The sequence below is a fragment of the Sebastes umbrosus genome, chromosome 13 (genome assembly GCF_015220745.1).
Source record: "Sebastes umbrosus isolate fSebUmb1 chromosome 13, fSebUmb1.pri, whole genome shotgun sequence".
NCBI lineage: Eukaryota > Metazoa > Chordata > Actinopteri > Perciformes > Sebastidae > Sebastes > Sebastes umbrosus.
The window spans coordinates 30,914,673-30,926,891 of record NC_051281.1 but is presented as its reverse complement, the minus strand read 5'-3'; the positions used below and the strand labels follow the sequence as shown (position 1 = coordinate 30,926,891).

The window sequence follows — 12,219 nt, the reverse complement described above, 5'->3', positions numbered from 1 at the left end:
GCATGTGTGTGCATGCCTGAATCCAGGCCATTTGTGTTGTACATATTTATTTGTGTACTAAAATATGTTGGAGCATTATCATTGCGCAACACCTTTTTCATTCCACTTGACAGACCAGCTAAATAGTGCAGAGCCCTGGAGCACCGAATGCATTAGGAATGCATGCAAGTGACAATGAATTAGCTATAAATAACTTTAAATCAATACACCCTCCATTAAACAGCTCTGTTCACACCAGCCTTACATTAGCAATGCCTTCAGAATAAGCATATTTATTTAAAAAAAATATGTCACGTAACTCTACTTGTGAGCCACCCACTCAACGAGACTCCGAGAGCCATGCATATGTTCGCCAGTTGCTGTGATGCTAAGCCATACCTGCCAAAAGCTGATTTCTAAAAATAAGGACGGCTCCCCAATGCCAGAACACACACACACACACACACACACACACACACACACACACACACACACAAACACGCATACCGCCTTCAAACTTTCTCTGCAAAGTCCCTCATAGTCCTGGCTCAATATAATGACTCCCATCTTGGGATAAACTTTCCCCAGCATGGCAGATGGCAATGATTTACATCTAAAACAACCGCCTTATCTGCTGCTCATGGCTGCTGCTGCTGCTGCTGGAGGAGAGACGGGCTCAAATGATCCTTGGTTTCCCCCTCTCTTCAGCCACAGCATGACGGGAGACCACTCACACACATATGATATTGACCTGCAAGCCAGCTAATGAGGAGCAGGCGCTGGACATGTATCTCAACACTGGAGCAAGCAAATATATGTGTGTGCATGTGCGTATGCGTGTGTGTGTGTGTGTGTGTGTGTGTGTGTGTGTGTGTGTGTGTGTGTGAAAGCTGTTGTCCAGAGGAGTACTGAGTGGATCCTGTAGCAATGCTGCTCCTCTCAGCCAAGAGAAGCTACCTCACATATGGCTTTAATGTCACAGTGTTGTTGTCACAGAGAGTATACTGGTACATTACAAAGCATCCACAGTTTGTTAGAAACAGCACTGACGTCTGCATCAATCAATGTCTTGCATTGAACGATGTTTTTAGCACTTTGGGACAATCTGAAAACACAACAATGACATGTTATCACCTTTTATTACACAGCTTTGTTGAATACTCGACTCTTATTGGTCAATCACGGCATTCTACGGTCTGTTATTTCTTTATAGCAGACCGTTGCTCTGTATAGCAGACCGCTGCTATGTTGCTAATAGTACTCGGGCACGGTACGGATCACGGAAAACACCTTAAATCCCCAGCCATTATTCCTGGTTCCAAAAACTGCCTGTTGTTGGGGTAATATTTGACAGGGGCCCAGGAACTATCAGGGTGGAGTTTACTGACTTGCATCATGAAGCCTGGGAAAACCAAGATGGATTCAATCAGATTTGTAATGTGGCTAACGAAGGCACATTTGGCCAAGAGAGAACGAAAACTGCATTAAATCGACACGTTCTCACTTTCAACTCATCAAATACCAGAGCTTGGTCAGTGGCCCTACGCTTCAAACTGTGACGCTCCAGGTACCCCTCTAGCGTCAGTTTTGGACTCAGGGATGGTCACTTTCCCCTCGTTACATTCATACAGTGTCTTTTCATAATAAACTTTCAACATAAGTTTACTTAGTTTTTACGTTTACGCAACAAAAGTGCTTGGTTAGGTTTAGGCGAGAGAAAATACTGTTGTTTGGGTTAAAATAAGCGCGCTTGTAATGTAGTAGTCTAAACTACGGTAAAATGAGTGAATGTTGACTTGGTCCTGTTTGTTTGACCTGACATTGGTTGCAACCCCAATAGAGTAGTGATGAGGGAGCTCCTTTGTGACTCCTGGTTGCAGAAAAGAAAACAGCATATTGGATTTTATAAAGCAGGAGGATACTGTGTGCCTACCGCTGCAACCGCTGGAAAAGTAGCGCACTTTTAAGTCTTACTACTGTAGTTGCTGACTTTCTCTGTCTTTTGTTTGGTGCTGGACAGGTAACATACGGTTGGTTTATTACAGCTTTACTGCTGGAAACAGCTGCCAGCTGCTGCTATAAGTGAGTTTGATGAGAGAGGAATAGCCTGGCCAGAAAACCAAAACAATGAAGTAAAACAGAGTAAGTAGCTCCATATATCAGACCGGCAATACGTCAACCAGAGTAGGTTCGCATGACCACGCCCACTTTTGGGGGAAAACAATCCTGTGTCCAAACTTCCACTTTAAACAAACCGGTATCTGTAATAATGCTATGCTGAAGAGTTGCTGTGAAGTTGGTTGCACCAACAATAAATCCCCTAAACTCTGATCTCTGATTTGTTCCTCTGCCGTGTCCTAAAAAAGATAAAATAGAGGGGCTATATGGCTCCAAGCTATAGACCAGACCAGCATGGCTTTATGGCTCCAAGCTATATACCAGACCAGCATGGCTTTATGGCTCCAAGCTATAGACCAAACCAGCATAACGTCATCTCCGAGGCTGCACTCCCTTTCGGGGGAAACAAACTCGCTGTCACAGGAGGGAAAATTATGAAAAGCTGTTGTGTGGGTTAACCGATTAACTTTGTGTAGCGGATTAACGATACTGTACGTTAATATTCACTGTCAGTGCGGTAAATCGCTAAATAATGCTGGTGACAGTGACTAGCATGGCGAGCTAACGTTAGCTTGAGAGGGAGGTTGAAGCAGTAATACAGTCATACATTAACGTTATAGCAGCATCAGACTGTCGTCTCCAGCCTATAGATCAAACAGTTGGTTATTAACACGTTGGTTATTCACAGACAACACTCAGCCTAACGGGATTCAATCAGATATGTAGAGATGTCTGGATCAGTAATATCCTCCACTGTGTTGGACGGGGGAAGACTGAAGGGACATGGCGGTGATCAACCTTCATTTATTAAGGTATCACAAACGCTCATGTGTATAACAAGAGATGAATGTATACAAATTTGTCAAAATTATAATCCAAACATACGTCAGATTGAAGTCTACGGGATATTTTCTCTCCTCCAAAAAGGGGGCGCGGCCTTGAGTTTTTGCGAAGTACCCGTATGTGCCGGTCTGATGTATAGAGCTGAGAGGACTGCAGAGTTCTAATTCTCTGTTGGGGATACAGCTACGAGCAACTCCTTTCACAACACACATAATCATCCGTGATCCATTGCTGCTATAAAAAACGCTGGTTCGAACAGTTTCAGCTCATTCCCTCTCCTCTGCAGTCATGGTGAGTGTTAGCAGAAGTGGCGGGTAGCAGTCATCCAAGAGCACCCACAGCCACCAAACACTGTTACTTCATGTGCTCTCTGTCAGAATAAAACCACACATGCATGCACACACACAATCACGCACACAGCCTAACAGCAAAAGGTCAGAGAGGTTTTGTTTTCATCTAGAGTGATGTCAATACTCTGTCACCCTGAGCCATTCGGAAAGTGTTGCGATACTGAGCCTCTCTGTTTTAGTGACACTTTGGTCCCGAAAGAGCCCTCAGGCTCTCAGGCTGAAAATGTATCTCTCTGTATTCAACCTACAGCTTGCCAGGACAGTTCTGTCTGGAGGCACTTAGGGGGCAGAGTAGGGGACATCTCTCCTTCTTATTTTCTTCTCTCTCTTTTTGTCTGTCTTCTTGTATTTTTCCTTTACAACCACAGATACATGCTCCACTTGTCATGTGAATGTGAAAAGTGGAAAAACAAAACAAAACTAGAAAAGTGCACTCATTAGAGTGCAGATCTCTGCCAGGTATATCTCCCTCTCTCCCTCCCAAACAAAGAAGAGTTGAATCTCACTAAATTGTCCCTCCTGGCTTCCTTACAGTCAAGATGGTGGCAAAAATGACAATAATGTATCGGGTATCGAGCAAATACAAACAAACACATGACTTTCAACCAGGAGACCGCTGTCCATGATCCATGTGAAACTAAAAGTAACCGTTGACTTGTTTTGTCACGTGCGTCGTTAGGCAGTGAAGTTAACGCCAACCACGACTGTTAAGGCAAAAGCCAAAATGTTAAGATAAGTGATTTTTATTTTTCATATCTAAGATGCTCTTTAAAGGGACTGTTTGTAACTTCTTACACGTATAAATCATTGTGGGTCGGTGTCTCATGCACGCTCACGTGTTGCTACGCTGTTCAGACTCAGACTCCAACACAAACTACACGGAAGCACCAAAACCTCTTGGTTGTATCTAGTGAAGCCCGTCTGTTAAACAGTGTTGGCCGCGGTCGGAGGACGCGGGGGAGACCGTAGCTTTGGTCTCCAGGACCGGAGACTCTGCTGTACTCTGCTCCTCTGCTCCTCTGCCTGCCTTCACTCACACCGTGCTCGTTCTCGCTCGCTCCGCTCGCTCCACCTCACGTGCATGCGCGCACACTCCACACTGCAGAAGAGTTAGTTTAGCTCTGAGAATATCTAGTGAATGTACAGTGGACGTTTGTGCAGAAATAACTGCTGCAGCTCCTCCAGACCAACAGAGGTTTCCCGTGTCTTGTGAAGTGACGGGGCTCCGCAGAGAGAAACGTTATCGTCTCCGCCCAAAACTCCGGTGTCTCCCCTGTTCCCTCCGGCCGCGGTCGGGAGGCTGAGGCAGGAAAAGCCAACACTAGGATCAGCATTGATTCATGGTGAGACCTTCGTCTGGTCAGCTAACATTACTGCCAAGCAGCTGAAATATAGAGTGATATTGTGCTTTTAGCTGACGTGTGTCTCCTCACTGTTTTGAGTGATGCCCGTTCATGTCTATGTAGAGCGAGCACAAGCGCGAGCAACAGGACGCTGACTTTTGATGACTCAACGGCCACAGGTGTCTCTGTTAACAAGTCATTTCTGATTCTTACAAACAGTCCCTTTAAGGCAAAAGCCAAAATGTTAAGATAAGTGATTTTTATTTTTCATATCTAAGTTGCTCTTTAAATATCATGTGTGTATTGGTAGGTCAATAATGAAATATTGCACAAGAGGGCAGCGCTAAGCAGTTGAGTTCACCTGAGATGTAGGAGGAGATGCCAGGTGAATTGATTGCAATTCACATTTCCAGGTATCCAGGTGGGAAAAGACAATGCGTAAAGCTGCAGGAAAATAGGGCTATAGAGACGCTATTGGTATGTATTAGTTTCTTGAGTTGCTTATTATTTATAATCTGTTTAAGAGCTGTGGTGGTGCGCAGGTTGCCGGTGATTTATTTATGGTCAGCGATGTTTGGAAGCGCTGTGCCCTTGTATGTTAATTGCGCCGATAAATTATTTAATTTAATTATTTAATTTATTCGGCTTGAGCAGTGTGGTGTTTATATTTTGATTAAGGACATTTTTATGGTGTTGGTTACTGACTATATTTGACATTATTATGGCATTTAATCAGATGGTTCATATATGATGGAGTAAGGTTATGATAGTGTGTTTTCTGGTGATTATTATCAGTATAAATTGAATGTACACTTTTGGGGGATATATTATTTCTTAGATGTACTGATAATTGACCTGATTTATTTGAGCGTGATTAATAATAATGGTAATAATAATACCTATTGGTAAATTACTGTTGATTTTTAGTTTGTTTGGAGGTAACAAAAGTAACAAATGTGCTGATGCTGATGAAATGTGAAGCAGACAAAAGGAAAGGAAATTATCCAGCACGGTGACTGTGGTAATTTAAATAGCGTAAAGACACACAAAGGCAGGAGGGGAGGTGGATGGGCCTAACCAACACAAGGCTTTCATCTGGGAAACCGCTGTTCACATCCCGTGTGTGGCACCCTGGACATTTTAGTGATAAGGATTGTGCTCAGAAATACTGAGTTGTTACCTGTGTGTTATTATTTTGGTCCCCCCACCATGGTTCATTTTGTTCAGAGGTTGATATAATCAGTCTTTTATAGAGTGTGTATTAGAGGCTGCACAGTTGCCATTGTGTTTTGGTAATTTTAGTTTCATGACAGATTTAGCTAATGTTATATTGTGCACTGAATTACTTTAATTCCATTACTTTATATTTACTTAGTTATATTTAGGTACTTTTATAATTATTCTTCCGCAGCCGGAAGTCAGCCCAGTAAGAGAATAAGACAGTCAGGATAACAGTATACAAGGAAGCTGACGTTCATCCATGACTGTCCTGTTACTGTGTTTACAGTGTAATAAATGTACCTGGCACCTGGATGGAAAAAACAGTGTCTTCATTCAGTGTGTGGGTAACACTTGCGTTAAGTTTCACTTTCACTTTACAATCAGCTGTTCGTCCTTGTCCTGTATTCACAAAGTTCAGTTTAATTTTCACTGCACAAACATGGTAGTTTTAAGCCCAACCCTAAACCTAAATCTAAAGTTGTTTTTGTTGCCTGAACCTAAAGTGACGCCAAGGGTAATTATAGTGGTTGACGCTAAGGGGCGTGACGAGTTGGGATGAAAAGGTGTTGGCACTGGCTAAGCGGCGGTATTTAATGAGTTGGGAGTGAAAATGTGTTGATAAAACAGTCAATAAAATGTGTTTTTCAAAACTTGTGAATCACCGCAACCTTGAGATGTCCTTGAGCATACAGTTACAAGTGAGCACATAAAACATTAGGCTGGTGGGTCCAGTGGTAAACCAGATTAGCTGTGGATAGACAGACAGACACACAACCAAACGCATGATCTCCACACAGGCTTTTACCTAGCGCAGCTAAAAATGAACAGGAGTCCAGTGTTTCAGTTATATAATTGTGAACTTTCATGGTGTCATGGATTGTGCTTGATAGCTGTGCAGAGGCTAGAACAGCGCGAGTTACCTGTGAGTTGGATGAATAAGAGGTGTCTAAAAGCACATTCAAAGAAGGATGTGAAGGACTGCTTGAAATACTGTAGGGGATGAAAGGAAAGGAATACTCAAGTGGATTTAATAATCCCATGCATTTAGCTCATTCTGTTTAAAACACATTTTGAAATAGTTCGCCTTTAATCACGAATTACAACTCGACTGCAATGTACTTCTTTTACACTCAATCACTGTTGTCAAGTGAGTGAGTATCCTCTCAATGGGTGATGTCACTTAAGGCCCTCCCTCTTTACTAAGCAGCTCTTAGATCAACAACAGGATAATCATCTATTGATCCTGAATATGCATTGACTTGTATCAGAGCTCATAAGAATCAGAAGCATGTTTCCTGTTCATTAGTGATGCCACATATACATCAGACCGGCACATACGGGTACTTCACAAAAAGTCAAAGCTGCACCCACTTTTGGGGGAAAGAAAACCGAAGATCCCAAAGACTTCAATGCAATCTGACGTATGTTTGGATTGAAATTTTGACAAATTTGTATGCATTCATCTCTTGTTATACAAACATTTGTTTTATACATATGTCTAATTATTATTTTGCGATCTTGCCTGAACCTGAGCGTTCAACATACCTTAATAAATGAAGGTTGATCACCGCCATGTCCCTTCAGTCTTTCCCCATCCAACACAGTGGCCGGATATTGCTTATCCAGACTTTTCTACATATCTGATTGAATCCAGTTAGGCTAAGTGTTGTCTGTAAATAACCAACATATTAACAGCCAACTGTTTGATCTATAGGCTGAGATTTAGTTGGAGACGACGGTCAAGATTCAAGATGTTTATTGTCACGCTGGTTATACAAGTACAATCGTGTGAAATGCTTTTTGCTGGGAAGCTCCATTAAAAATAATAAGTTATATTATATAATAATAAAAGGAAATACTTTGTACAAGGCATATTAAGAACATATGCAGTATATACAGTATAAGATATATGATTGAGGTATTGCATTTGTTTATTGCACTTTTTGTGTGAGGAAGTGTCGTATGAATTATCTATTTAAAAGTCTGATGGCCTGGGGGGGAACTGTTCCTCAGTCTGCTGGTGAGAGTCCTGGGGGTCCTGTATCTTCTACCAGAGGGCAGGAGGGAGAACAGGCTGTTGTGGAGGTGTGTGGTGTTCTTAATGACCCTCAGGGACTTCCTGAGGCACCGTTGGGTGTACATCTCCTGCAGGCTGGGCAGCTCGCAACCGGTGATGTGTTGGGCCAAGCGCACCACTGATGCTGCTGTAACGTTAATGTGTGACTGTATTACTGCAGCAGCCTCATACTCAAGCTAACGTTAGCTAGCCATGCTAGTCACTGTCAACAGCATCATTTAGCCATTTACAACACTTACAGTGAATATTCACGTATCATATGAGCCTCAAATATCAGTCTGAAAGCCTCGGTTAACCCGCAAAACAACAGCTTTTCAGCATTTTCTCTCCTGTGACAGTGAGTTTCTTTCACCGGAAAGGGAGCTCAGCCTCAACGATGACGCCATGCTGGTCTGGTCTATAGCTTGGAGCCATAAAGCCATGCTGGTCTGGTCTATAGCTTGGAGCCATAAAGCCATGCTGGTCTGGTCTGTAGCTTGGAGCCATAAAGCCCCTGTAATAGATCTTTTTTAGGACACGGCAGGGGAATAAATAGGAGATCAGCAACTCTTTGGCATAGCGTTATTTCTATTAGCGTTTTTTTAAAGTAGAAGTTTGGAGACATGTCTTAACTTCTTCTATGTACGATGTTACCGTCTACAAAAGATTGCTTAGTGTGGTGGCTTAATTTGTAACGGGAACAGGATCTGGGACCTCTCTGTTCTTTACTGCATATACCTATATTATGCACGGATCCGGTACCTCTTGTGGTATAAGGATGAAAATAATAACTCAAAAGAACGCTCCAGGGATGACATATTTTTGTAGGCCAACCAGGAAGTTAGCATTGCGCCGGTTCCTTTGACAAAAAGCCAATGGGATTTTTCCATGGAGTATACACAACGAGGCTGTAAAGGCGGTGGAATCGGTGTGATGACGTTTAGTACCATTTGTTAGCAACCACCTTTTTGAAAACATAAAGGCTTCAAAATGCATGAGTGGGGTATTTATTGATGTATTTTATTGTGTAGAATGTTACAACCCAGAGGTGGTCTAGGGGTGAGGGAAGCTACATAAAAGCCGGTGTTCTCAGGCAATCAGTGTGTTTATTGCAGTGGGTGAAAATAAAGGAAATAAAAGTTACAAGTTGTGCTTAGAGCACTCAAATGCGAAAAAGTGAGACAAAGAAAACAAAAGTACAACTCCTAACCCTGCAGACCCCTTAACAAAAAAATAAACTAAAGACAAACTAAACTCTACCCCCCAGATCCCCAAAAGAAAGAAACACAAAACTAGTGCCTCTTAGTGGAGCGGAAAACATCCATTTTTCAATCAAATCGTGCAAATAGTGATACAAGCACCAAATTTGGCATGATGATTGCCGAGGGGTCACTAAGCAAATATAAACGATTGGCTGCTTGAAACTCCAATATAGCGGCCATTTTTCAAGATGGCCCCCAAATTGACCAGCTGATAATGGTTTATCTCATAGAAATTCATCTACTTGATCGATTTGAGTGATCTTGGTGTCAAATTATATGTTTTCTGGCATGCTGTATTTAATTTTGATAGTTTTAACAATTTTGAAATACAATATGGAGGCCATTTTTCAAAATGGCTGTCAAATTTACTCGCTGAGAATGTTTTTGGTCAATTTGAATGTGTGATGTAGAGTTATATGTTTTTTGCTATGCTTGATCTAATTTTTACAGCTTTAACATCCTTCAATAAGTTTTTTCTTACTTTCTGACTGTCCGCTGAGTCTTTGCTTTGTGGTTTTTGCGGGGGTGCAGCTCACATTAAATCACTGCCCCCATGGTCACAGTGCAGTTTATATAGCTTGGCAGCGTAGATTGGGCAGGCTGGCGATTGGATAACGAGCCGGTGACGTAGTGGAGGCAGGATCACAACGGTGGGAAACTGAGGGGCATCAAGAGGTGGCTCCTCCAGAAGAGCGGGTGACGTCATTAACTGAGAGCAGAGAGAAAAAGCAGCACAATAACGAGCGGTCAACCAAGAGCCCGTAACAAGAACAAAACGTTAAAAAAATCTCTTCAGCTTGTGTTAACCAAAGACCTTATTTCAGGCATCTAACTAAAAACCCAATCAAAAAATCCATTGACTTCCAGACGAGGGAACCAGAAGTGCTAAAATGCAAACTCATTTCCGGGTTTTTGGATTCCTGCAGCACTATAACAGCCAAGAAAGTGTATGTTTGCGCTGTGAATGGTGGAACGAGTATGGCTAAATTAGGTGCGGTAGGTGTGTTGGTGCGGCGCTGCTCATAGTGCTGAACAGCGGAGATTGATAGACAGACTCAACACGTCCCGGTTTCTAGCCGCCTGTCAGCAGCAGCTCCTGGGGAGCTGGATAACCTACCTCCACCAGGCTCACTGACAGCAGAAATGTACTGAACCAACATAGTTTTCATTTGGGCTCCACGGGAAGAAATCAACAGTGTTTGTATGTATTGATTCATTGATTTGATTTCCCCACCCACCATAGCGAGTGAGGGGAATCTGCTTGTAGTGAAACTAGTAAGCCTTGATGAATCAATGTAGATAACGTTCAAAACACACGTACAGCAGGATATTCATGTGATATAAACAGCTGTCTATGCAGATTACGCTTCGCCAAACGTGACGATAGAAAACACGAAAAATTAGGTATAACTTTCCGTAAGATATCATACAAACCGTTATATGACGATGCATTGCAGTAAGAGGTTGAGGTTGAGGTCGCTGAGCCATCACATAGATGGCTCAGTGACCTCAATCTGACAAGTGATGTCCTATTAATTTCCATTGACTATATCTATTGATTGTGTGACTACATTGTAACACATGACAGCTAACTGGACTCAGAGAGTTTTCTTTTAGGTTCCAAATGTCATTTACGCCTGTTCCCTTTCCTAATTGGCTTTGTTTTCATCACATTGATTCCAAAGTTGCACTGACATGACCAGTAGCTTGTTTATTGGGGACGGAGATTTCTTTAGGTTGCTGATGGAATTTGAGCACTTCTCCCTTTCGTGCACTATCTATACCTATTGATTCTGAAAATAAGTAGGCCCTCTTGAATTCAGCTGTTTAGTGAAGCCATAACGAGAGAAAAATAATAAGCCTTACTTCCTCAGATAATTACACTTGAAAATCACATTTGCCAGCTCTCAAAACAACACTGAAATGCAATACGACGGAATTAAAAATCCGATCTTAGCGCAGTACATTCCCTCTGCAATCCACCATCATGTGCAATTAGTGACTTGACTTGTTAACTGTATTTTAAACACACACCAGTGCTCATGAGGTTGCAAGAGCCAGTAAACACAGACATCAATTTCATGGATTGGAAAGTGCTCAGCTCCTTCAAGGGGCCACTGGAAAGTGTCCTCCATTCCACGCATGGTTTGTTTTAAAACCAAACCGCAACCCATATTTCCTTTGTTCAAAGTGGTGTACTAATCAGTACAAGGACCCCATTTACAATTCATGTGTCTGTGTAGTGTAAATGCATCTACATCTAAGATGCAATTATGGAATTAATTAGAGGTCCAGCTCCATCTATCCCATTGTGTGACATACGTATGTGCAGGTTAGGGATGCACCGATACCACTTTTTTTCAGACCGAGTACAAGTACTTTCATTTGGGTACTCGCCGATACAGAGTACCAATACGAGTACTTCTCTGTGCCAAAAGACCCTCGATAACAGCCAGCGGGAGGGTGTGAGCGACACACGGCAGGCTGGGGAGTCCTGCATACGAGGCGGTTTGCCGTGACCAGCTTTAGGTCGGCTTGGAAAGGCTCGGGGCGAAGGTGGCTCGCGCCTTCTCTCCCCGCCGGGGAGGAACGGGGGCCGCGTCATGCCGCCAGTGTGGGGCTCGGCCCACATAAAAGGCGCCAGGGGTCTGCAGCAATGTCGGCAACTCACCCGACCCGTCTTGAAACACGGACCAAGGAGTCTAACGCACGCGCGAGTCAGAGGGTGCAAGCAAAACCCCGTGGCGCAATGAAAGTGAGGGCCGGTGCTCACCGGCTGAGGTGGGATCCCAGCCCAGCGAGGAGGGGCGCACCACCGGCCCGTCTGGCGTGAGGACCCGAAAAATGGTGATGAGAGGTTAACGTTACGCTGCCATAAAGTGGTATTGGTGCCATCGAGTTTGAGTACATGAGCACAGTATCGGGGCATCCCGAGTGCAGGTAGATGCAGAGCTACTGCCTTGTAGATATTATTACAGGTGATGAAAACACAACAATTATCACCAACAAACACCACAGCATTACCCTCTGCAAATAGTCAGTGCATG

The 12,219-nt window shown here is 43.1% G+C and overlaps 1 long non-coding RNA gene across 1 annotated transcript in view; it reads left to right on the top strand.

Moving 5' to 3' along the window:
- LOC119499883 overlaps nt 1–12,219 on the top strand; it is a 67,557-nt gene that overhangs the window by 53,314 nt on the left and 2,024 nt on the right. The gene's annotated exons all lie outside the window — the stretch shown is intronic.